Source organism: Talpa occidentalis, unplaced genomic scaffold (assembly GCF_014898055.3).
Source record: "Talpa occidentalis isolate TD23 unplaced genomic scaffold, MPIMG_talOcc4v2.1 talOcc4.10, whole genome shotgun sequence".
Classification (NCBI taxonomy): domain Eukaryota; kingdom Metazoa; phylum Chordata; class Mammalia; order Eulipotyphla; family Talpidae; genus Talpa; species Talpa occidentalis.
In genome coordinates this window covers 41,957,963-41,984,511 of record NW_023600993.1, presented here as the reverse complement: position 1 = coordinate 41,984,511, position 26,549 = coordinate 41,957,963, and the positions used below count along the sequence as shown (strand labels likewise).

General features: G+C 38.0%; 1 long non-coding RNA gene across 7 annotated transcripts in view; it reads right to left on the bottom strand.

Annotated features, from left to right (window-relative positions):
• The window catches only part of LOC119230640 (uncharacterized), a 587,338-nt gene that overhangs the window by 472,299 nt on the left and 88,490 nt on the right, over positions 1 to 26,549 (bottom strand). For all 7 annotated transcript variants that reach the window (XR_008551838.1, XR_008551837.1, XR_008551844.1 and 4 more), the window contains exons 4-5: positions 2,469 to 2,569; positions 1,283 to 1,416 (exon numbers count right to left, since the gene is read on the bottom strand). This is a non-coding gene — a long non-coding RNA (uncharacterized LOC119230640). The remainder of the gene's footprint in view (positions 1 to 1,282; positions 1,417 to 2,468; positions 2,570 to 26,549) is intronic.

The following is a 26,549-nucleotide window of genomic DNA, read 5'->3' as shown; positions in this document are numbered from 1 at the left end:
CTTCAGACCAATTCTGTTTGCCTGGGCATTTACCCACAAGGAGATGGGTAAATTTGGGTCTTTCATTGGGAAACTGTTATCTTTTCTCTTTTTTCTTGTCTCTATTATCCTTTCACAGTAATCCTGGATTAGAGTATGCAAGCTTGGGGTTACCCAGTCTCTACTCTAACACTTCATTTTCACTGCTTCCTGGGCCTTCTCCCTTCATCACACCTACTCTGGGAAACAAGATTAAGTTGTTTTCAATTACCAGTCTTCTGATACTTTTAGGTTTAATCTCTTCCTGAACACAATCAAGTCAGGGCACAGTAGTTCATATTGCGGGGAAATACATCAAGCTATTGGTTTGAGTGAAAATAGAGGTAATGATGTTCCATGTTTTCACTCAACACTTTTTCATTGCACCTCACCTTGGTATTTGAGCCAGAACCCATTACAGGTCCCTGAAGTATTCTTTTATTAAGGTTATCACTTTAGTAATCTGAGAATAACTGTTCACTAAAAAGATAAAGATACCAGTCCTATTCTAGAGTTTAAAATGATCTTGTATCAGAAGCTTATTTTATGTAATGGAAAACCAATGATACTATAACTATCCTGTCACAATACAGAATGTTTATAATACAATTATCACATAGGAAATTCAGAATCTACCCTTTAAAATATATTATTCTTAAATAAGTATTTAAAGTGGTTGTTGAGTCTCATCTACATCATGATCTATTTTCTTATTCAAAAGCAAATGCTAACTCAGAATCCATAACAAACTTAAATTCAATTAGACTAAGGTTGATGTCATTATATCTAAAAAGATAAATGTTGTGAAGAAGATCCTAACAAAGGGACGTGTAAAATATTAAGGGAAGATGATTTTCCCACAGACTGTTAGTCTTCATTTAGATACTGCTAATTACAAAGTATGTCTCAACCTCTATAAGAAATAAATCTAGATTCATAAAACTATTGGAAACTTCTCATTAGAAAGGACCTAGAGTAATTTTCTTCAATCCATCAAACATGTGTAACTCTCCTCCACAAGAATTCCAACTAAGAATCACCCATACCTTACTAGACAACCTCTACAGAAGTGGAATACACTTTATTTTTAGCAGCTCATTTTTCCTCATTCTGAGATGGCAATCTACCTTTGTGTCCCTTCCTTTCACTCTTATGTCACACCTCATTCCTCTACAGTCATGTACAACAAGTTTTCCCCAAGCCAGGTCTCCCTAGAGTTATATCTTTTGATCTCTAGAAAGAAAGTTTACTTTGAACTCCTTACCATTCTTGTCCTTGTACCCTGGGTCACTCCAGTTTGTTACTGCTTCTCTAGTCCTCTGGTGTCCTCAACCCAACCCAGTATCCCATCTGAGGTTGGGTCTTCTACTTGGAGCACTTGGATGAATATTAGATTTTCTGTGAAAAAGGGTTAAGATTATATTCATTAGATGCAATCTCTAAATCAGACTTGCCATTGAATAGTAGAGATGTTTTCCTCTACCATTTCTCAAGAGTCTGAATTGTCTTTTTAAGTCATCTGAGTTGTAAAAGTTAAACAAAAGAAAGCAAAGATTTCCTAATAGCCACCCCCAAGAATATAGAAACAAAAGGCCAAAAATGACCAGATATGCTATTTGCTCAATACAAAAATGACTGGGACAAAAAAACAAACAAACAAACAACCAGAATATCTTCTAAGGATAGCGTTCCCTTTACAAACATCCCCATCTGAAGACAAATTAAAAGTAGATTCATCTTTGCAAGTGAATTGAAGAAAAGATTATTTTAATATTCTCTACTTTCCAAACAAAGACCTAAATTTACTACCAAAATATTTGCTAGGCTAAGTTTTAGAATGATTTCTTTAAGGCTCTTGCTCTTAACTCTCAAGACTTCCTAAGGAAAGCAGTGATGTTTGAAGCTGGAATGGCAGAGGGGAGAGGGACAGACCTATGATATCGGGAAGGGGCTGAGTTAACTTTCAGTCCTCACAGTAGAAAGGACAGTGAGACTTGAGCTCCTTATGTGAATCCTGTCAGTGGTTTGGGAGGGGTCTTGGCTCTTCAGTGAGCAATTCACTACTGCTCTAACACTACCTTCTAATAAAGAAACAAAAGACAATTATTCCCCTTAGAAGTTGGGTGTTTTGTTTTCACACCATCCCATCTGGGCCTTCTTTGCTCGGCCATCAACAAGGACTGATAGAAAGAAAAACTCACTGAGATTCCAATTACTGTTAATGTTGTCTAAGTGTTTTCACTATCACAGTCTAGGGTTTCAACTTTTTAATAAGTTTCCCATAATTATTACAAGTTTTTGGTCTAATTCCAGCTGAGGATTTAATGGGACTCGTTCTGAGAAAGATATAGGATACTGTCCCAATAGATGCTCATTTGGAAATGGGCCACTTGCAATTTCAAGTGTGCAGAACTGTGCAAGATTAAAAGCACTGGCAGTATAATTTCCACCTTGTGTCCCAGGCTCTGTGGATTTGTAGCTCATCCAGGCTGTCCATCTGGGGAGCAAACAGCATGTACTCCTTGATGAGAAACTCTGGCCAACCGACCAGCTGTGAAAAAAATAGATTACTCTTGTCATTTTTTTTCTCCTAGGTAATTTGCTGGGAGTAAAAATATAATTTCTTAGAAGGTGTGCAGTTAAAAGCAAATCCTAGAGGTGTGTCTGATTTATATTTAAAACTTCACTACACTTTTATTTATTAAATTTAATTTTCAATCATATCATGACTGTGATAATATTTCCTAATTCACAAAAGATGGAAAGGTTGGTTTCTAATATTTGTATACTAAGTAAGCACAGAAAGGAGGGTGTAGAGGAAAAAGAGCATAGAAGGACTCAGCTGGCAGGTTGAACTTAGCACGAAGAAATACACTTTTGCTGTTCCTACAGGTAAAGGAGATATGATGGAATTAAATAGCTGTCAAGAAAATAGATCTTCCTATTTCCCCCATGAAGTTAAAATGGTAAATGCATCTGTTTAAACTTTTGACATATAACTTCATCCTTGTGAGAATTCTTCAGAAGGTCATGCTATATAGATAATCAGGATAATACTGAGTTCTAGTGCTGAGAGAAGGATTGTTAAAAACAATCTGAATTGTGATATAATTACATCTATAAGTGTAATATGTTCACCTTGCTATGTGTTTTTAGCCATCCCAAGTAGAAGGAATGTGCCAAGTGAAATTAAACTGTTCAGTTTGTACCCAGTGGAGAGCTAATGATATAATTTGAAATTAAAGAATCTGTAATAATACTTCTGCACAGTGAGTGACAAAATATGTAGACATGAACAAGTGTTGCAAAGTAACTTGAATGTGGAATTTAAACATTATAATGCTGTGCCTCATTCAACCTATTGTCCTGACCCATTTTTTAAATGCCAACTAAAAACGTGTTAGCATTTTAAAATGTTGATAATTAACTTGATTTATTTTGACATTGGCTATATTTGACTATACACTAGTCATTTATATATATACATGCACACACACATATACATGAGACATGACATGAGGTTTGTCATATTTAAAGGTAATAAGCAGATGAGGAGGAGTTCAACATCATGAGTTACCAGGGCAATGCAATTTAAAATAATAATGACATACCACTCTGCATCCATTAGAATGATTAAAATTTAAAAACATGGCATTATCAAGTGGTGATAAGGATATGGAGTAACACGAACTCTTCAACATTACTGATGGGAATGCAAATGGTTCAAACTCTGAAAAATAGTTTCACACTTTCTTATAAAATTTACCATGTTCCTATTTTATGACTCAGCCATTCTACTCTAGATATTTATCCAAGAAAAAAAGAAAACAAACACCCACACAACGACTTATATATGAACGTTCTTGACAGTGGTTTTCATAATAGTCAAAAACTGGAAACAATTCAAATATCCATCATCAACAAAAGGCTAATTAAATTGAAGTATACTCATACAGGAGAATATTACTCTATGGTAAAAAAAGAACAAACTTCTGATACACACAAAACATGGGTAAAGCAGTAATGTTAAACACCAAAGGGTAACATATGGTTCCATTTATATGAAAGTCTACAAAAGAGAACTCTAACAATTGGTGACAGAAAAAAGATAAGTGGTTGCATGAATCTAGAGATGGGAGTTGGTTCTCAACTAAGAAGGGCACAAAGAAAATTTCTCGGTAATAAAATTTTTCTCTATTTTGATAATGGTGGTATTACACAGATATATAAATGTATCAAAACTCATCAGCATATATTTCATTTTATGTCACTGTATAACTCAATAAATGTTATTAAGACAAAAAAATCACCAATGTCTTAATAATTCATTAGAGTAAGTCTTGTAAATTATCAAGTTTCTCTATGGTTTCATGTTTCACTTCTGTCTTCACCAAATCCACTACTTTAGCCTTCTTGATGCACAGCTTAAATTTGCTATACACACTAAAGTATAATATAGTTGCTATTCCTTCTGCTTAGAAAACTGTTCTTTCTGATACCCACTTGACTCATTTCCTTATGCCCTTTAATTTTTTTCTTAAGTATCCTTTGTCTTAGTAGGATCCACTCTGTCCACCCTATTTAATAGTATACCCTTTCTAACAATACCTATTTAAGTTTACTCTCTTGTTTTTTGTATAACTTTTATCACCTCCTAACATACTCAATGTTTTACTAATTTCTTATATTTAATGTCTTTAACTCACCAACTAAAATATAAATGTCACAAGTTTGGAACTTCATCTGTTTTTCTCCTTGCTGAATCCTCAGTATGTTGGCACATGGGAGACACTTAACATATGTTGGTTGAATAAATGAATAAATAAACATATGAAAGAAAAGGAATTAACTATATAGTCATAATACTAAATATAACAAAACTGAATTCTCACATCAAAAGCAAAGAGAGACTGTCATATTAAGAGTATGAAACAAAGTCCAACCACATTAACACAATTAACAAAAGACAATCAAGTTTGAAAATGATTTCATAACAGACCAATGCAAACAAACAAAAGCAAAAGCAGCAGCAGCAATGTTAATAAGTATTCTAGTGTAATATAGTGAGTATTACACAATTTATGAAGAGCATATCATCAGAAAACAAAGCATATAAAATAAAAAGCAAAACTATTACAGATAATACAGAACTTGATAACAATAAAAACACTGGAAAACATTTTAAAGCTGAGAAGATCTGGTAGGCAAAAAATTAGCATGAATAGAGAGGAACTGAATGAAATAATCAATAAACTCAGTTATGTATTTATTTCTCTGTGGAACATTGTCATTTCATGAAAATATGAAACATAAAATTCCCTAAGCAAGGTATGTATCTATGCTGTTTACTCTGTAACACCAGCACTTAGAGAAGAGCCTGGCATATAGTTGAGTTCAACGAATAATTTATTGAATGAATACTTGCATTCGAAAAATTTGACTCCACACTTGATTAACAAAATATTTTTAACAGATGCCTTTAAAGTAGGCAAGTCAAAAATATAAAGAAGAGATTAATGTCATACTCACTATCTGGAAATTAATAAACACACACCTATATCACAATTGGTTGAGTTGTGGAAAAATTCAAGAGTGAGATTTTAAATTATCTAGGAAGAAATGGGGAAAAAATACTTTATAACACAGCAAAAGATGCACAAAGGGCATTAAATGCTTCATTTTAAGCTATAAAATTGTGTTATAGCAAAATATAAATTATCAAAACTACCTCAAGATGAGGTTGACATTTTAATTTATTTTTTTTATTTATACAATAGCTGGGGTACAGAGGGTGAGAGGATTCACCAGAGACAGAGTGGGGAGCAGAATAGGCAGACAGACTGAAGGCACTGCTGAGGAGAGCAGCGGGCGAGACAGGAGAGGTCTGCCATGCCATGTGGGAATCTCCCTGGCCAGCCGGGGATTGAAATCGCTCTGCATAGGCTATGGACAGCTTCACAGAGCTGTGCTCAACCCTCTGCGCCACCGGGGAGGCCCCTGAGGTTGACATTTTTAATTAACTGTAGTAAAAGAAATGGCATTTGTGATTTTAAAAGATGTTGAAAAAATTGCCAGGACTAGATAGGTTGACAATTAAGTCCAGCAAGGTAAGGAAGAGTGTATTTCAGTGTGATATAAACTATTACAGGTTATAGGGCAAAGGACAGCCCTCAAAAGAGTATTTCCTCAATTCATATTATAAAGCAATGAGCACAGTTCTAAACAGAAAACTACAGACCAATACGATTCATGAGTTGCCCGCTAAACAAAAGAAGCAACACTCACGTGACTAAAATAATAGAGAAAAGAATCTCCACAACTTACTATTCTAGCATCTAGAATACAATACTCAACATGAGAAGAAAGAAAATGGAACACATTTTCAAGAGAAGAAAATCAACCAAATCTTCCCCCAAGATGAAGCAAATTTTGACACCAGTTGATAAGGATTTTTACATGGCCATTATACCTATATTAAATTAAGTTAATTAATATGTGCTCACAAATAATGAAAATAAAGGAAATCCAGCAGGAAATTGAAAAAAAAGAAATCTGAGAGCTGAAAATTAAAGTATTTGAAATAAAATATTTAATTAACATTCAATGAAGATCAAAGAGGAGAGCATATGTATACTTGAAAATACCTTAATAATACTGTCAAATGTGAAAAATAGAAAACATAGTTTGAAAAAATGAATAAAGCCTCGAGGACCTGCTAGATAAAATCAATCAGTTTTAAATCTGTGAGCTTGAAATCCCGGAAAGAAAGGGAAAAATGAGACAGAAAAACATATTTAGAGAAAAAAATAACTTAGAACACCTCGACTTTTATGACTGGCAAAATTTATAGACACAATGTGTTAAGTGAACTCCAAGCAAAACAAAAACAAAGAAATTCATGCACGGTATATTATAGCTAGTTAGGTCATGAAGACAAAAATGACTAGCTTCCAGATACCCATTGATGAGATCACTGTTCAAGCCATTTTTTCTGATGGTGTTCCTGTCTTTGATTATTGGTGTGTGAGGTCAATCAGGACAGCTCTTACCATTAATCCTGTACCAGCAGCCTCGAAATCATCATGTCATCTCTCAACCCCAGAGAAATCATTCCTTAAATGTCTTTGAAATTCAAAAGCATTTTTTTATTCAAACAAACTTCTAATTCATTTACATATTTCAAATATCAGTTCTGAAATATTCATCAAGCATCAACAATTGTGTGCTAGGTTTGGTGCTAGGCAGATGATTATACCACCGCCTCATACCCTTCGTAAATGAAGCTGAAAATAAAAAAGCTCAGAATACAGCTCCTCTTTACTTGCTATCTAATAAGGATAAGTTAAGTACACATAAATTATAAAAATTATATATAATAGATGAGGCACTATTATGCTCCGTACCCAAGGTTTTCAGTTGGGGGTGAAGAGCATGCTTTTATTAACCAAACACATCTCACTCAAGACTGTGACATGCACAGTCCACCCCAAATCCCGCTAAAAAATGGAGAGCGATACTGCCTTGTGATTTACTGCCTTTGATGAAAGAATTTGATATCCTTCATATCTGTTAGTGCTAAAATATGGTGAAAATTTCAGCTACCTATAGCAATTATTTTCTAATTAAATACATATATTTTAATGTATGTTGGAATTCCATATTAAGTACAAGGTAGCAATATAAAAAAACAATGTGCATTCCATAATTTTTAATTTTCATTTCTTTAATTCAAATTCCATAGTTTACATTTTATTTTTAAAAAAAAGATTTATTTTTATTTATGCACACAAGAACTGAGGTACAGGCCAGAGGTGTGGGGGGTGAGAGGATTCACCAGAGACAGAGTGGGGAACAGAACAGGCAGATTGACTGAAATGCACCTCTGAGGGGAGCAGCAGGTGAGTCAGGAGAGGTCTGCTGCGCAATGTAGGTAGCTCCCTGGCCAGGGATCGAACTCATGCCACAGTGGCTGCAGATAGCTTCATAGGTTGTGTCTTAACTCCTTGCGCCACCAGGGAGGCCCCATAATTTACATGTTCAACAAAGTATAAACACCACCCACTGGCCCATCAACATTATATAAAAGTCTTAAGAATATTCAAAATATGAATATAGATCCACAAGCCAAAGCACCTAAACAAAGCATGAAGGGTAATTCTATGGAGCCAGATGCATAACATAGAAAAAATGGTCAATCTGGTGATCCTGGAGGCCTTTGAGAGAGTAATCCCCTTTGACTATAGTTGTGGCTTGAATTGCTAAATTGCTAAATGTAAGTCAGCTCCCAGGTTAAATGAGTTGTTATTATAAGTTATTGTATCATTAAATATAGCACAGATTATTAGACTCTTATTTTTATAGGAAAAAAGTGCTGATTAATTATTCCCAGAGTTATCCACAGGGCAGGGACTAGGTAAGATAAATGCCTCACTTGCCTCATCCTAGTACCTAGTCCCTAAAGAAGCCTAGTTAGTGATGAAGATGAAAATCAAACTTCTGGGCTTCCCCGTTAGCACAGCAGGTTGAACACAGTGCTGTGAAGCTGTCTACAGCCTCTGCAGTGTGGGTTTAATTCCCACCTGGCCAGGGAGATACCCTCATGGTGCAGCAGACCTCTCCTGTCTCACCCACTTCTCCTGTCAGCAGTGTTTTCAGTCCATCTGCCTGTTCTGCTCCCCACTGTGTCTCTGGTGAATTCTCCCACTCTTCTGCGCCTCTGTCCTGTACCCCAGTTCTTGTATAAATAAAAATAAATCTTTAAAAAAAAAAATCAAACTTCCAACATCCACCCAGCAGCAAGTAACCCAATAATAGGAGTTACTGCTCTTGTCTAGCTGCAGAGACTTGAACATTTTGTGCCTGTTCTAAAAAAATAAAATAACAGAAACTAAAAAAAAGCAAGAGTGTTAAAGATTCACATATTTTTTTGTTATTGAGGTTGTGCTTACAACAATGCAAGGTCTCTAGTTGATTGGATTCAAGAGCTGGCCAATCCACAAAAGAGGACAAGAAAGTGGTATCAGATATTTTATTGACTTTCGATAACTAGATGCCAGTCCTTTAGTGTCAGTTACATAATTTTGAATAGGGATGGAGGATAATATGAAAATTATGTCAAGTCAATGTTCACATGTATATAGCAAGGTATGCCATAGAAATTGAGCATTGTTGGTTAAGCTGATTTTTAAATGGTAAATCCATAAATGCATACGACCATTTACATTTTAAAATTTCTGCTTTTAAATATATTAAAATCTGGTATTTGTAGCAACATGATTTTGGGAAGTTTATGTTAAATTCCTTCAACTATTTCTGTTTGTACAGGACAAGTTATTTTTTCATCCTCTTTTCTAATTATAAATGCAACATATTCTCATGTAGATAACTTGAACACTACAGAAGTGTCAAAAAGCAGAAAGAAATCTCCCATAATCCTACCACCCACAGGCAACCACACTGTTCATTTAAATCTATTCTCTTCTAATCTTTTTTACATTTTCAATAAAGGTAAGATTATTGAGGACCATTTATACATTAGTCCTGTGGCTTGATACTACCATTTTCTTTGTGCTTGCTTATTTAAGAGATAATCCTTTCATATTTTCCATTATTGTAAGTTAAAAATCATAATAGTATTGACTGAAAAATTCTTTGAAGAGATAGAGAATTGGCAGTGTACTGCCAGCAGTCTACTACAGCAATTCCATGCTTGAGAAATCTGATGTTAGATGCATACTGCAGTGTATATGCAACCATGACCAAAAAAATTATCCATAAGAAAGTTTCAGGGAAAAAAATCATTATGTCCTGCTATTGTTGTACATGGTCTTTCTCAAGTTACTGATTAGCAATAAGCTCTCAGAATAAAGTAATTTTGTTATTATGCTGTTTATTTATGCTTAACCCCTTGTGCCACCAGGGAGGCCCCTATTTGTGTTTTTTTTTAAAGAGCTAAAAGGAAGAATAACACATACTCCCGATTTTCCATGAAAACCTACTATCTCAACAGTTTCAATCTGGGACCTAAGTGACATTTAAGGATGATTGTGTCTTCCTCATCAGAGCGAGTATAACAAAACTCTACAACAATCACCTCCACCTAGGAAAGAAGGGGAAAATGTTGGGAATAAGGGAGCTGAACCCCAGGTGTGAAGGCTGGGAACATTCCAGAGCTCTGCATCTGGAATTGTTAGCCAACCCATCCCATTTGTAATGAAGGTGATAAATTCCTCCCTCAGAGCAAACCTGAGAAGGTAAAGCTATATTCTTTAGTCAGGTTTTTAGCATGTTAGTCCCGTTCTCCTCTGTGAGACTTCTGTGCACTCACTGGTACCAAAAAGGACTGAAAAGAATCAAGGAGGTTAAGACTTGAAACCAGAATACTAATAAATTTCAAAATAAAAGCAAATTACACCTATGTATAAATTAAGTTGGTGGAAAAAAACTTTGTTTTTTACCCCCATCTGCCTATCCCACAATCAAGCAACAAATAAGAAACAACAGTACACCCTTCTGGTCAAATACAAAACTAACATTTAGATCAAAGGCTTGTCACCAGTCTCCTCAAGTTTCTTGAGGATAATTCCAAAAATCTGGTTTCCTCATCCGGCCAATGCAATCATAGCAATGATGTCACTTGCACATTTTAGATGTCACCTTTCAAACATGACACTTATTTCCATAGGGATTTTTGTCACTCTGAATGAGGTGATCACTGTGGCTAAGGAGATTATAGAGACTGAGGGTGCTGCATTTACTTATGGAATTTGTATGGAATACCTGATGCTCCATTTCCTTGACTTTCTTGGAACGTTCCTGTGGAGCCTTGAATGTGATAAATACTTGCTAAATATTTGTTGAATAAATTAATCAAGCAAATTGCAGAAATTCTGATCATCAATAAGATTTGAAAACCACTTGTAGATTGTCCAAAAGTACAATAGATCTAAGAGCATTGTGCAATGAAAAAGCAAGTATGAAAATGCCTAGTTCTTGTTACAAAGTCATACGAATGTGTTGACATTAGCATAGAGTTTAGGAACAATGAAATCTTATCTACATAGATCCAGTTGATATTTCTATTACCCTGCAAGTGAAGGTCATTATAAAATTACTAGATAATTTTCTGTACACTTGCTTTGATGGAGCAATGAGTGAAGGTAGTTCATAAAAAGCTTTGCATAAGGAAGATTCCTTCTAAGCATCCTATCTATTCCTGTAATCTACAGGTAGTGAAGGGAGCCAAGGGAAATCATTGCTCATTGCCTAAGGGAAAAAAAAAAAAGTTTTTCAGAAAGTCTGAGTGCCATTTTTGGAAATAACTCTCAGTGTATTGCCACTTATTTTCAAAAACCTGAAGAGAAATCAGGATACAGGTTCCTGAAGAGTAATTGATAATGCAAAAATCCACTCCCTCCCCAATACAAATAAAAATATACAGCATAGTAAGCCTTTCCTCCCCTTGGGCATGCTCACATTAGCCTTGATATGTTCAAAGTATGTCTTCACATATTACCCTTTTTTTGGTTATATTTGAAAGTAAGAGATACTTTCAACATTATAAAAAGTCAGCAATATTTACAAAGCATGAGTTATCACATTATAACCATGTTTCACATCTCTATATAACTATCCACGGTTGTCTTATTAGTCACCCTAGGTCACCTTGCAGCACTCTCTTTGAAAACTGTTTTCTGCTTTGACCACAATCTCTTAGAATTCATGAAGCTAAAAATTAATGTTTCAGTAAATGAGAACTCTTTCTTTCTCACTAGACATGATGTGATATTTGTAAATGTATATTTGCCACCAGGTGTATCCTAATATATAGTGCATTACATGGTCTGTTCTAGTCAGTGATTGACAAACAACTCCCTAAAAGCTTAACAGTGTGACTCAGTATTAACAAGTATAAATTTTACACATTGACTATAATTTAGGGACTTTCCTATAGGGGTCTACTATATGCTACTTTCCAGGTATACAAGTAAAGAGAGACTATTTGACCATATGCACAGAAAAAGAATTAGCAGACATTCTAAAGCTAAAAATAATCTCAGAGAATTATGAATGCTGATATCCAAAAAATAGGTGTTAGTCTGAAATTCTTTGTAAAAATCACCCAACCAAGAAAATCAATGAAAGCAGAAAAGCATTTTCCTAAAATCTACACACACAAAAGTTTTCCTAAGATACATTTGTTATTCAATTTTTAGCAATAAATAATCTTGCCTATAAAGATTTCTTCCAGCAGTTCAACTAAAGTGGATGTCAGACAAATAATGCTAGGATAAAAGCATCACAGCACAATGGTAAGAAGCAAAGTTCACTGACAAAAAAAGATCCAGACTTGATAGGGATATCAGCAGACGAAATCAGAGAAAAGCAAAGACACTTCCAGCAGAAATGAAGGTTGCCTGCTCACCGACTCATTAGGGCAGTAGAAGAAACACATTTAAAACTAAAAATCGTAGCCAAAGGCAGAAACCAAGAATTAATGTTACTTGAAAAAGAGATGAAACTGAGAACCACGAAAAGCGGTGAAGGTTTCCAGAGCAGAAAACCTGCATCTCCAAATCTTGAGAATGCAGATGGCAAAAGTAGTTATATATTATAAAAGACTGTATCTATCACAGAAACATCTAGATCTATGGGCAGTAAACATGAAGTTGTGTTATTATCCACTGAAAGCTGAAAAAAAAGCATCAAGAAATAGCAGGTGAACACTTATATGGACAACAAATATTTGACAAAAGAGCAAAGAATATGCACTGGAACATGAACAGTTTGTTCAATAAATGGTGCTGGGAAAACTGGAACACCACATGCAAAAAACTGAAACTAGACCACTACCTCTCACCGTGCACAAAAATCAACTGAAAATGGATAAAAGAACTGGACATAAGGCCTGAAACCATAAAATATATAGAAGAAAAATAAAAGTAAAACACTACAAAGCATACATCTCAGTGACATCTTTAAAGACTTATCACCCAAAGCAAAGAAAGTCAAGGAAAAGATAAACACCTGGGATTACATCAAACTGAAAAGCTTCTGCACAGCAAAAGAGACATTAACCAAAACAGAGAGACACCCCACTGATTGGGAAAAAATCTTTGCACTTCAGTCAACTGATAAGGGACTGATCACAAAGATATACAAAGAACTCACACAACTCCACAAAAACAAAGTAAACAATCCAGTCAAGAAATGGACAGAAGAACTTAAAAGACATTTCTCCAAAGAGGAAATGCAAATGGCCAACAGGCATATGAAAAAATGTTCAACATCCCTTATCATCAGGGAAATGCAAATTAAAACCACACTGAGATATCACCTTACACCAGTAAGAATGACACATAAAAAAAAAAACTAGCAATAACAAATGTTTGTGAGGATGCGGTGAAAAAGGAACTCTCCTGGATTGCTGGTGGGAGTGCAAACTGGTCCAACCACTATGGAAAGTGTCTGGAGATTCCTCAGTCCATTAAAAATGGAGCTACCATATGACTCAGCAATTCCACTCCTGGGGATCTACTCAAAGGACAGAGAAACATTGATTCAAAAGAACACCTGTACACCTATGTTTATTACAGCACTATTTACAATAGGTAAAACCTGGAAACAACCCAAATGCCCAAAAATAGATAACTGGATCAAGAAGATATAGCATATATACACAGTGGAATATTCAGCAATCAAAAAAGATAAACTCATGTCATTCACAATAACATGGATGGAGCTAGAAGGAACTACGCTCAGTGAAATAAGTCATAAGGAAAAGAAAAATATTGGATGGTTTCACTTATGGCAGGAATATAGGGGAACCAAATAAGACATCAGTGTAAAAAAAATAATAACAGTACAAAACACAAAAAGCAAAAACGGGCAATTATAAATCAGAGACATACTGCAGGGGAGGAGGAGGGAGAGGGATCAGAGGGAGGGAGGAGCACAGGGGACTGAGGTGATGGTGCACGGATGCACTGGGGAAGGAAATTCCATGGGGACTACACCTGAGGGGGTGGGAGGAAGCAAATATTGTTTAAAAATGAACAGTGATGTAAAAATTTTTTTTTTAATTATGGGCCTCCCCGGTAGCGCAGCGGTTGAGCACTGGGTTGCAAAGATGCCCGCGGCCTCTGCAGTGCCAGTTTGATCCGGCCACCGGTTGAGGGTCCCACATGGCGCGCAGACCTCTCCTGCCTCCCGCTGCTCCCCTCAGCAGTGCACTTAGTCCATCTCCCTGTTCTGCTCCCTGTTCTGGCTCTGGTGAATTCTCTCACCCTCCCGTGCTTCTGACTGTACCCAATGCTTGCATAAATAAATAAATCTTCACAAAATTTTTTTAAAATTAATAAATAAATAAAAAGAAATAGCAGGTAAGCTTGTAAAGGTAGAATGTTGTAATCAGAGAAATAATATAAAAGGGGGGCACTGGAAGAGAATCCAAGGAAACAAACCATGAACAGAGATGGTTCAAACAATGAACAGAGATGTAACAAACCATGAGAGATTTATCTGGAGGTCAGGATTAGTAAATATTTTGTAAAATTAATTTAAAGATCTGTCAGAAGGTAAGAAGATGATAGAATAAGCTAGTATTTTAAAGACAGTCACTACTATAGAACTACATGAAGGGATAGTGGTGGGATATATAAGTACAAAAATGATGGCAAAAGTTTGATAATACACTGAGGTCAATTTGTCAGCCTCCCCTGCATCTCAGCACCTTAGTGGGAGTTGATAGAATGAAGAAAATATTGCCTCTGCCCTTCAGGATCATAGGAATGAATAGTTTTGGAATGTTTTAGTCCATTAAAAAAATTCCTGTGAGATAGAGATTATCACCTCCATATCACTTTCCACATACAAGGAAAATGAGGTCTGGAGAGATTAAGTATCTTGCCAAGGGTGCAACTTAGAAATTGCTAAATCAGAACACAAAGAACATGATCTTTTACTAACACACATTTTCTAATAGATTATAGAATAGTGTGGTATTTTTTTTAAAAGTAGCAACCAATACAGATAATATAAACACTAAGAAAATTTGATCAAGTGTTACACAAATAAAATGCATGAAAATAATAACATGCTAATTTTGTCTCCTGGCCACCATTAGCTAAAACGGATCAGAAAAGATAGAAATCAGAGAAGGGAGCTGTAAGCAAGAAAAGCAATGAAAGAAAGGGTAACTTCCTGAAAAAGGATTATTATATGCAGATTTGAAATTGATGCCTGTGAGTCCATGGGGCAGGGAGGAGAGTGGTTTGACTGCAGTGGAGCCAGTAGGAACCACCATGGAGATATACAGCATGGGCAGGTCACACAGAACCTGGAGAACTGGGTAAGAAAGTTGAGATTTAAAGATCTGGGAAGAAGGTGGCACTAAAGATTTCTGAGAAAAAGGGTGAGACCCCAATGCTCTACTGTCTGCGTCTCTCCTTTTATTTGTTTTCTACAGCTGCTGTAACAAATTACCACAAACTAAGCGCTTCAAAAAACACAAATTTACTGTCTCACAATCCAGCCCTAAATGGGTGTCTTTGGCCTAAAATCAAGATGTCTACTGGGCTGCATTCCTTTCTAGAGACTCTAAGGAAGAATCCCTTCTCTCGCCTTTTCCAACTTTCAGATTGACTCCCCTTTTCTCCTTCAGAGTCAGCAATGTTGCATCTTTATGCATGTAAGGCCAGGACCGGGCACAGTGCAGGTTTTCTGATCCCATGCAGACCGGGTAAAGGAGTCCTCAGTGGTTTTGCAGGTCTTTTATTGGGGGTTCACCAGGCATATGGCAGGCAGGGGTGCTGGCTGGTGCTGCCAGCCTCCCAGCCCCCAGCAAGTCTTCATTCTATCTGGGCTCTCTGGTGATCTCGGCTTCTCTTCGGCTTCTACTGCTGCTCCTGCTGCTCCTGCTGCTACTGGTGCTGCTGGCGTCCCCGTGACGCCGCCCTTAAAAAGCACAGTCTTAACTCAGCTGAATCCCATCTACCTATGCCCACACCCTACTCCAGGTGCCCGCCATCAGGCATGCATTCAGGACAAGGATCCATCATCTATCCTGATGGCGGAAGGGCAGAAAAGCCTGATATTTTCTTTACCCTACAGTCCACCCCCTCAGGGTTTTCTGCCATACAGTCTATATATATACAATTTTCTTATCAAACAGACAATGCAGCCATGGCCCACAAAAGCAAATACATCACAACAAAATACAACAGAACACAAATAAGTCCAAGAAGGGCCCCAACCTAGTGCAAAAGACAATTATTGGTACCAGCAGATAAGCCACCAAATCTGCTGCCGAAGGCACTGCTCATACGAGGGAGGGGAATCACTCACGGCATCTACTATATCACACCAGGAGCCGTCAGGCTTTCTGGCCTTCTCTGGCTGTAGTCTCGGCTACAAGGCACACACAGCATCCACCCCCAGGATGCACTCGCTCTGGGATTGGCAATTTTATTCTGTTGGGGGTAATCGCCAACCCTCAGGGTTTCTGTCTGCAGTCACTCCAACACTCGGCCTTCACAGCCACCAGTGTGACTCACAGACCCCTGCACTCAAGCCAACCCACTGCACAATCACATGGGTCGGGGATCCAAACTCTGCATTCGGCTTGGGCTCCACCCCAAGCCACATTCCCCACCCGTCCCCCAAGGACAGGTTCCTCAGCTCCTCACCCGCACTCAAGAATGAGCAGGGCATCACCCACAGGTGATTTTACGAGACTCACAGTTCTTCAGCATACCCAGGCTGCTTAACAGCCGCTTAGGGCTTCTCAACTTAGCATCAGTACCAGCTTTTGCCTTCTTAGTTGGCTTTTCTCCTCCACCTGGCTGCTGGGCATGCACAGGCTGCTTTTGGCCATCTAGGCCCACTGGCCACCCCCAGTTTCCCATCTCCTGGGGTTTACAAACAAACTGTTCCACCCCCAGGGTCCCAAAACATATCAACCTGCAAGGTCCTCCGCCTTCTGGCAGGAATGTCAGTCCATCAGTCCATCAGTTCAAGTCCATTGGCCTCTCCCTGCTTCAGCAACGGCCTGCTGCTTCAGGGGTCATTGGCTGGTCCTTTCCAGTGTCGTTGGCTGGTCCTATCCGGTGTTGTTGGCTGGTCCTTTCCGGTGTCGTTGGCTGGTCCTCTCGGGCGTCTCCTCCATGCAAGGTCTCGTCCCACAGCTCCGGACCGTATCCACCTTCTGTGCCGCCATGGCACCTCCAGCATCATCACAGGCAAACAGTCTGTTCTCCTTAGTCCCTCCAGGTCTTCGGAGGGCTCCAATACCCGTCTGCATGGATCCTGCCGACTACGCCAATTGTAAGGCCAGGACCGGGCACAGTGCAGGTTTTCTGATCCCATGCAGACCGGGTAAAGGAGGAGTCAGAGTCCTCAGTGGTTTTGCAGGTCTTTTATTGGGGGTTCACCAGGCATATGGCAGGCAGGGGTGCTGGCTGGGGGGCTGGCAGGCCTCCCAGCCCCCAGCAAGTCTTCATTCTATCTGGGCTCTCTGGTGATCTCGGCTTCTCTTCGGCTTCTACTGCTGCTCCTGCTGCTCCTGCTGCTACTGGTGCTGCTGGCGTCCCCGTGACGCCGCCCTTAAAAGCACAGTCTTAACTCAGCTGAATCCCATCTACCTATGCCCACACCCTACTCCAGGTGCCCGCCATCAGGCATGCATTCAGGACAAGGATCCATCATCTATGCTGATGGCGGAAGGGCAGAAAAGCCTGATATTTTCTTTACCCTACAATGCATCTCTATGATCATTCTTCTGAAGTCACATCTCCCTATGACCATAGCCTTTTAAGGATGTATGTGATTAAATCATTTGTATGCTTTGAAGAATGCATGTGATTAAATTATGCCCACCTGGACAACACAGAATACTCTCACCTGTGGTTAAGATCCTTAACATTAATCACATCTGCAAAGACCCTTTTGTCATGTAAGGTAGCCTATTCATGGGTCCCAGGAATTAGGATATGGACATTTTAGAGGACATTATTTTGCCAACCAGGTTCTTGACTATTACTTGCCCAGGCCTGTATCTCAACCACTGTTGAGATGATATAACATACTAACTGAAATCAGTACCCTCTTCCCCAAGTCAAAAGTGAAACATCTACCTGCTCACTACTGGGTATTGCTGAAGATGAGTATTACAAATTTAAGAAATAATCTGTGGAAGAGATTCCTCTTAAGTCTCACATAAACTAGTCCTCTGCTCCAAAACTTCAGAAGCACTGAAGTGCTTCAGGAACACAGACCACTCATGGAACCAAACTGTTTAGGTTGGACATTGCTGTCAAAAAACTGGATATATTCATTTACCCCCCTAAATAAAGAAATAAAAGACTGTGAAAGGTGAGGGAGGCAGTGGAAACAGGCTGAGAGATAGGAGGTGGTTAACTATGACCTGGAGTTGAGTTCAGTGTGTTAGAAGGCCACATTGTGGCTTCAGATCCAGACTCCCAGCACTGGAAGCGATGATGAGGAGAAGTTATGTCATTGATTTAGACTCCAGTTACCTGGTCTATTAAAATGAGTATACCAGTAGTACCTTCTCTTCACTGTACTGTTGTGGGGGTTAATGAAATAAATAATTTATAGCAAGCACTTATCACATACTAGGCATTGAATAAATGTTACTTCCTTTCCTTTTCTAATGCAAGAAAAAATAAAGCACCAGAATTACATTGAATGAATCATAAGAACCATCAGAGAGATGCAGGCATATTAAACATTGGGTTTAGTTCAGAATAATTGCTCTTTCCACATGGGTAGAAAATGACATATTGCTTTGCTTTATGCTGTATGACCATATTTCTGTACAGAACTAATGAAAGCATGTCATTATCAATGAATATTTAATCAAATTATAATCTAAGAAAACAAAGTCTAAATGGAAGTGATAAGTACACAATGAAATTTCTTAAATATGTGTGTATAATTTCATCACTAAAAATCAAATGCTGCATTCACAATTGAGAATTAGAAAGTTGATGAATTATTCATTTATTCATTCACTCAGAAATAGTTACTGAACACTTTTTATACACCATATGTAGTTCTAAACACTTGAGACACATCCTGCCCTCTTGGAACCTACATTCTAAGACAGATCATACAAATATATACACTTACAAATTTATTTACGCATATACATTTTATATATATGCAATATATGTACACACACATCTATGAAATACACTAATTCTCTTTCCCAATGTTATTTCATGGGCCCTTAATAAACAAAATCTATATGCAGATCTAAACTTTAATTTCATAAGGTTTTCATATTAAAGCAAGAATGTTAAGAAATATACCAAGATAAAGTCTATAAATAAGACAAGAAGTCTTCATAATTATTTTTTTTTCTTACCTCTGAATGCTTTAGTGTGTATTTTCAACAACAAGGACACTCTTCATAACCAAATTACAGCCATGAAATCCAGGAAAGTAACACTGATACATTGCTGCCATTTAATTCTCAGACACCATCGGGGATTTACTTATTCCAATAAAGTCTTTTGTAGTAACTGGATCTAACATAGAATAAGTTATGTCTCAGTCTGGAGTTGTCCTCCATCTCTCCTTGATTACATGATCTTGACAATTTTGAAGACAGGTCCAGTTGTTTTGTAGACTGTCCCCCGATTTTGGTTTACTGATGTTTCCTCATGATTATATATGTTATATCTCTTTGCTAGGAATATTCCAGAAGTGATACTGCATTCCTGTCATCACTGCACTACTGGAAGACATATAATTTAAATTTGTCCCATTACTGAAGATATTAATTTTCTTCTGGTAAACTTTTTTATTCAGATAACACTGGTTTACAACACATATTTTATTATATGTATATTATTTAGGGGTACAGAGTCACATTTTCTCAAGTGTATGTTATCATATCATGCCCACCACTAAAATATTCATAATTCTTCACCACAGACCATGGAGCTCCTTCCTCTGTTTGCTTCCCACCTCTTACTATCCCCTTCTAGGAACCTAAGTTCTAATCATACATCTAAGGTTAGTTTTGGTTTAGTTTTGTTATTTCCTTTGCTTTGGTTCTTTCTATTCCATATGAGTGAAATCACCCTGTGTTTGTCATTTTCCTTCTGACTTACTTGACAGAGTAATCCTCTTCAGTCCACTCATGTTGTGGAGAGAATATATGTATACAGAGATGTATGCTGTTTACTTTCATAACCTCACAACATTCTCACAATCTTTGGCAATAACTAACATATGCAACATTACAGAACAACAGAAAGAGGAGGATAGAGGAGAAGGGAAGGAAGAGAAAACGGTAGAGAGAGAGAGAGAGAGAGGAGGGAAGGAGGGAGGAAGAAAGTCTAAGTAAAAACAACAGTAGGAAAACAAGATGAAACCTGGAAAACAAGTTATGGAAATTTGGCTCTGGACTACTTAGCAGTGAAAGCAAAGGAACATGATTACTCAAATAATCACGGAGTTCTAAAACTAAAAATAAACATGTATCAGAAGAGAAGCATACTTTTACTTACTCTGAGACTTAAGAGGAATCTCTTCCACAGATTCTTCTTATATCTGTAATACCATCTTCAGCAATATCCAGCAGTGAGCTGGTAGATGGTTCATAATTGACTTGGGGGGAGGGTGTAATTTCAGTTAGTATGGTATAAATATTGCAACTATGGCCAATTTCAAGCTACTAATGTGATGGAGTCTCTGAACTTGCTGGGAAGAGATATGAATTACCACGTCATATATTAGTATTTCCTTCATACAGATACAATAGATGTAACTAACCTAAAGTACATAGATAACAGTAAAGTGACGTCAAATAACTAAGAAGTAATGAGATTTTTAAATATCAATTACACCTCTTTTTAATACAACTTATTCTGTAGCAACTTACTATAATTTAATGTAAGTAATGACTGTTTTTAACAACCAGCTTCCACCCCACTGAACATCCCCAAACTACATAGTGAATTTCCCATGACTGTTCCTTTAACGTTCTTCTTATAGTCCAACACCAAGAAGCAATTCAGTCTGCAGAATCAGTATCATCCATGTATAAAATGGAAAAGCTTAGGTGCAACAACTCTAATGCTGGTGTGTCCAACACACTAGCATGCTACAGCTGAGTGGCAGAGAAAGAGGGGATGCTCCAGCCAGTAATCCAAGGCGGACACCTCGGAGGGGTACATAGATACGCTCAGTGTGCAGCTACGTAAGACAAGTGTGTTGCCATGAATGCTTCCTCTGCCCATGTCTGAAGAAAAAAGAGATGGAAAGCCTCTGCTCTTGATAAATCGTTGAAGCAATGATCCCTCAGGCATTTTTAAATCTGAATATAGGTAAATAGCTAACATGGTAAGACTTGGACAAAGGGGAATTTGAAAGTATGTCATCTGCCAGGATTCTGAAAAATGAATCATCTAGTCAACTGAATGCAGGAAGGGAGAGTTGGCATCCTCTTACAAAAATCAAGAAACCTCGCAGAACACTTGCTCCTACCAGAAGACCACCTCACCCACGTACTGAGCATGGTTCAGCTAATGCACATATCGTTGTAGCTCTGTTGTGGACATAGCTATCACCTAAATATCTCTCTTGAAGGAAACATTAAAATTTCCAAATGAATCATATGTTTGATAATTTAATTCTGTACCACAGTTTTCTTGATTTTATATGTTCCGTTGTTTTTAAAAGATACTCAAAATAATTAACCTTAGTAGATTTTGACATTCACAGTCCCTTAGAGCCCTATAAACTTTAATTAGATTCTAGAAAGAAGTAATAATATCAATAGGAAGACATTTTGAGAATGGAAAAGTCAACATCAGACAGAACCAACTTTGAGAAACACTAAAAGTCAAATTTATAAAACAGATAATTAGTGAGTTACAATTTACATTTCCAGATTTAGTCCTAAATTCACAAAAGCATTCACTGCAGGGTTCCTCTAAGTAGCAGATTCCTCTTGTGCATTTGAGATATTAACTAATTTACAAAAAATTCCTTGTTCAGGATATATTTATGGTTTTAATCTAGGCATACTGCAATCAACAAAGCTTAACTCTTCCACATGTAAGCTGAATAATTAGAAGCAAAAGACTTCACTTTTCTCTTACATGTTCTCCACATTTCTACCGCCCAGACGATCATTCAGAATTGTTGAAGAGACCAAATATCCCATTCTTGAAAGTGTTTTTGGAAACTTTAAAGTTCTTTTCTAATGTTTATTATTGTACAGGAAGGAAAAAAGTGCTCTTACATTCACATCGTGCCTCGCGCATACCAGGTGGGTTCACATTCTGGTCTGATTTTCTCTTCATCACATTGTTACTTGAGTCTCATCATTACTAAATGACGATGCTGTGATTTATACAGAAACATGCCCCAGGTCACACAGCTAATCAGCGGTAATGTCAGAAAATTAAGTCTGGTCTGTCTAACGCCAAACACCTCTTGCTCATTCCAGTACATCACACAGGCTTAAATATTTGTTCTGTCACTTACAATAGTGTGACTTGAGTAAGTTAATAAACTGCTCTGAAATGCAGCTTTCCTTGTCTCAAAATTACAGTGATAATATGTCTTCCCTCAGAGAGCTGCTGTGAGGAGGAATGAGTTGATGCACAAAAAAGCCTTGGCACCGTGCCTGACCAAATACCCAATACATGTGGATTACTGGAAATTTTCAAGTGGAAACAAAAGCTAGGACACATCTCTGCATAAACAAGATTTAAATATCTGTAGCTAGAAAAGAATGTTTCTTTTAAGTAGAATATGCAATATCAGAAGAATATTATTTCCAGTATTGCTATAGTATTTATATTGTGTACACTAAGTAAAAGAACTAGATTCAGTACCAATAGTCAGAAAACCTGGATTTTAATCTCAGTTAAATCATTAGCTAGGAATTTTTATTGAAATAAAATTTCCATATGATTCAGTTTTCTGTTCTATCAAGGAGAAATAAAAATATGAAAAAATAACAGAAGTGAAAAAAAAAGAAACATTGAATTCAAGTGGTACTGGCTTTTCTATCCCCCAAATGGCAGATTAGTTAATTTGAAGTTAATCTCATTACCACAAAACATAAATGCTGAACAAAATTAAAATAAATAAACAAACAAACACCTGTTTTTGATGGCACTTGAGAGTTACCAGGAGAGTGAGATTTATAGTGTCAGAATAAAGTTCTACCAAACCTTCAAAGAGGACTAAAACCTATCCTTCTCAAATAATTCCAAAACTCTTGAGGAAAAGGGAATACTCCCAAACATATTTTATGAAGCCAACATTACTCTGATATCAAAAGCAGACAAGGACATCACAAAAAAAATCAAAACTACAGACCATATCTCTGATGAACACAAATGCAAAAATCCTCAACAAAATATTAGTAAACCAAATTCAACAATACACTAAAGGAATCATACACCATGACCAGGAATGTAATGTTGGTTCAATATACACAAATCAATGTAATTTACCCTATCAACAAAAGGAAAGACAAAAATCAGATGATCATATCCACAGAGGCAGACAAAGCATTTGACAGCATTCAGCATCCATTTATGATAAAAACTCTTAGTAAAATTAGCATAAAAGGGACATACCTCAAAATAATAAAGGCTACATTTGCCAAACCCATTTTCACATCATATTCAATGGAGAGAAATGGAAAGATTTTCCTGTAAGGTCAGGTTCATGACAAGGATGTTCACTTTCACCACTACTCTTCAACATTGCATTTGAAGTCACAGCCAAAGTAATTAGGCAAGAGAAAGCTATAAAAGAAATACATACTGGAAAAGAAGTAAAACTATCCCTATTTGTACATGATATGATCATATATACACAGAAAACTCTAACGACACCACTAAAAATATTTAGAAATAATCAGTTTAGTAAAGTGTCAGGCTACAAATTAGCATGCAAAAATCTACAGCATTTCTGTATGCAAATAATGAACTAGAAGAAATTTCTGCTCCTTATCTTTATGATTTATTTGTTTCTATTTTCTTTAGTTGTAATTTCTTTAATAACTTCTTTTTTGACAGTTGTCTGATATATTTTGGTGCTCCTTCGTTTGGTGAGTATATGTTAATGAGTGTTATTTCTTCTTGAAGTATTGTCCCCTTGATCATAATGTAGTGACCATTGGGGTCTCTTTTTATCTTTTTGAGTTTGAAATCTGTTTTATCTGATATAAGTATAGCTGTTCCTGCTTTCTTTTTTGGTCCATTTGCTTGTAGGATTGTTTTCCATCCTTTAACTTTGAGCCTATTTTTATCTTTTGTAGCTAAATGTGTTTCCTGGAGACAGCAAAAGGTTGGGTTTTGTTTCTTAATCCAGGCTGCAACTCTGTGTCTTTTTATTGAAGAGTTTAGTCCATTTACATTTAGAGTTAATATTGATATGTTAGCATCTGTATTTGCCATTGTGTTTGTCTTTCCTTTGATTTTATTTATTTATTCTTTTAATAACTTTTTTTTTTTTTGGCCTTCTTTCATTGTTATTCGTCCCTCTGAGGTTCTGGCTTTAGGACTCCTTGTAGTATTTTTTGGAGTGGGGGTTTAGTTGCAATGAAATTCCGGAGTTTCTGTTTGTCTGGGAAGGTCCATATTCTTTCTTCAAAGAGAAAGGAGAGCTTTGCGGGATAGAGAATTCTTGGTTGGCATCTGTTTTCTTGGAGTCTGTTGACTATGTCCCTCCATTCTCTCCTTGCCCGTAGTGTTTCTTCGGAGAAGTCTGATGTCAGCCTGATTGGCTTTCCTTTGAATGTTATCTGTTTCTTCCCTCTTGCCAGCTTCATTATTTTTTCCTTGTCCTGGATTCTTGGGAGCTTTACTATTATGTGTCTTGCTGTATTTTTCCTTTCGTCGTGGAAGTTTGGTGTTCTTCTTGCTTCTTGTATATCAATTTTCAGCTCCTTCTTCACATTTGGGAAGTTCTCTTCAATTATCTCTTTGAATATTTTCTCTGTTCCTACATCTCTCTCCTCTCCTTCTGGAATTCCTATAACTCTTATATTTCCTTTCCTCATGGAGTCAGATAGTTCCCGAAGTCTTTCTTCGTTCTTTTTCCTTCGTACTTCTCTTTCCTTTTCTGTTTTGGTTCTTTTTATTTCTGTGTCTTCAAGATTACTTATTCGTTCTTCCATTTCATCTATTCTGCTTTCATTGCTTTTCCCAGAATTCTTTAGTTCTTCCATTAATTCTTTGATCTCCTGCATTTCTTTTACTTCCCTATTTAGGGACTCAATTTCATTCTTCTGACCATTGTTTTCCCTCTCTAGGGACTCAATTGCATTCTTCTGATCGTTGATTATTTTTCCCTTATCATTGTTTTCCTTTATGACTTCTGTCAGTTTTTTAATCACAGCAATTTTAAATTCTCTTTCTGGAAGGCTCAGAAGTTCTTCCAAGTTACTGTCGTTGCCATCTGGGGGCTGGTTTTCTTTTTGTGGTGTGCTTTTTCCCTGGGGAGTTGCTAGGTTGCGTGTGGTTCTTCTCCTCCCTACTGTCTGTTTTCTAATTTGCCGTATGCGTTAGGACACTGTGTAGTTGGGACTGGCCGGCATCTTGGGTGAGCTTCTCTGCTCTCCTCTGGTTCCTCCAGGAGTCATCTGTCAGTTTCAAGCAGTCTTTACTGGAGAAAGGTCCCTGTTCTAAAATGCCGATGTGGGGACACACTCCCCTGTGCGCCTGGTCTGCCCTGGCGGTGGGTTCCTGCTCCCCCTCTGGGCTTGGACTGCAGGCCAGAGGGGGTCTGGCGTGGGCGAACTTCCCCCGCTCACCTCTGGCTCCTGAGGAAGCCTTCTGCAGGTAGTCTTTACTGAAGAAATGTCCCTGTTCTAAGATGGTGATGTGGGACACACTCCCTGTGCGTCCGGTCTCAGGCACACTCTTCTGCGCGCCTGGTCTGCCCCGGCTGTGGGTGCTCGCTCCCCCTGTGGGCTCAGACTACTGGTCGGAAGGGGCCCGGCGTGGGCTAACTCCCCAGCTGGCCACTGGCTCCTCTAGGCGCCTCTGCTGGCTTCAAGTCGCTAGGTGGCGCCAGAGATCTCTCCTGGAGCCCTTGGGGAGCTGATTTTCCACCCCGTGGGACAGGGAATAGAGCGGGAATGGTAGGGTAAACCTCAACGGCTTTGGGGTGCTGTGTCTGCCTTGTGCCCCACCATCGTGGGGGACCCACGCCCCTAGTTTCGTGCCCCGGGTGTCAGTTCCAAAGCCCTCAGTTCCAGGACTCAGGCTGTAGCCCAGTTCAGTGGCGCGGGAATGGCGCCTTTTGAATCCCGCTCCCGTGTCTGGGCGCCTGGGCCTGCTCACTCAGTGAGGGCCTCCGCGCGTCTCCCCGCAAGCCTAGGTCGCAGGCGCAGGGACCTGGGCAGCTGCGATCTGGATCCGCGTTTGCTTCTCAACTGCACTGCTTTTCCGCGTGCGATCCGGATTCCGATCCGCACTTGGTTTTCCAGCGCGCCACTGTTCCGCGCAATCCTGACCGCGATCCGAGCCTGT